This window comes from Buceros rhinoceros, unplaced genomic scaffold (genome assembly GCF_000710305.1).
Source record: "Buceros rhinoceros silvestris isolate BGI_N320 unplaced genomic scaffold, ASM71030v1 scaffold20743, whole genome shotgun sequence".
Lineage (NCBI taxonomy): Eukaryota > Metazoa > Chordata > Aves > Bucerotiformes > Bucerotidae > Buceros > Buceros rhinoceros.
In genome coordinates this window covers 1-754 of record NW_010404617.1, presented here as the reverse complement: position 1 = coordinate 754, position 754 = coordinate 1, and positions in this window count along the sequence as shown.

Below are 754 nucleotides of genomic sequence, written 5' to 3'. Positions count from 1 at the left end.
TGTTTTTATTGCTCTTTGTACAGTTAAACAAAAGAACAACAAAACCCAAACCTGGCGCTCGATGCTTTTGTGCTGCTGCCTGCTGGAGGGGCAGGACGGGCTCCCTGGCCTCTGCTCTGCCTGTGCGTCTGCCTTGGGGATGAGGAGGCTCCCGTGTGCCCGTGGTCCCGCTGGGGCAGCAGGTTTGCTGGGGCTGCCAGGAGAGCCCAGGACAGCCCGTGCTTCTGCAGCTCACCCCGGGGAGATGCCGCAGAGGCAGGGCAGTGCTGGGCTGGCAGAGAGGCCGGTGCTGCCTGACTCTTCATGCACTGGGATTTCAGGAGTGCCCCACACACACAGCGGGGCTCCAGCTGTGCTACAGGGAGCTCTGCCCTGCCAACTTCCCCACCTCTGCTCCGCAGAGAGCCGGGGACAGTGGCTGCTCGGGGCATGGCAGGTAAAGGCTCAGCAGGCTCCAGCGGAGCCCAGGGCATGAGCCGGATGACCGACACCCGTAACCAGCTGCTCTCTGACCTGGCGATCCAGCGATGCCACACGGACGCGCTGGAGTGGTGCAGCACAGCTGGGGCACAGGTAATAGGTGCATCCATCAGTTCACCCACTGTGGAGACACAAGGGTGAGGAAAGCTCTGACAGCAGCCCTCAGCTGTGCCTCTCCCAAATGCCCTTCTGTTCGGGCTGCCGAACGCCCGCACATACACGAGCAAGGTCTGGCCAGCTCCCTGCACCTATGACTACCTCTTTCCTGGGCTAA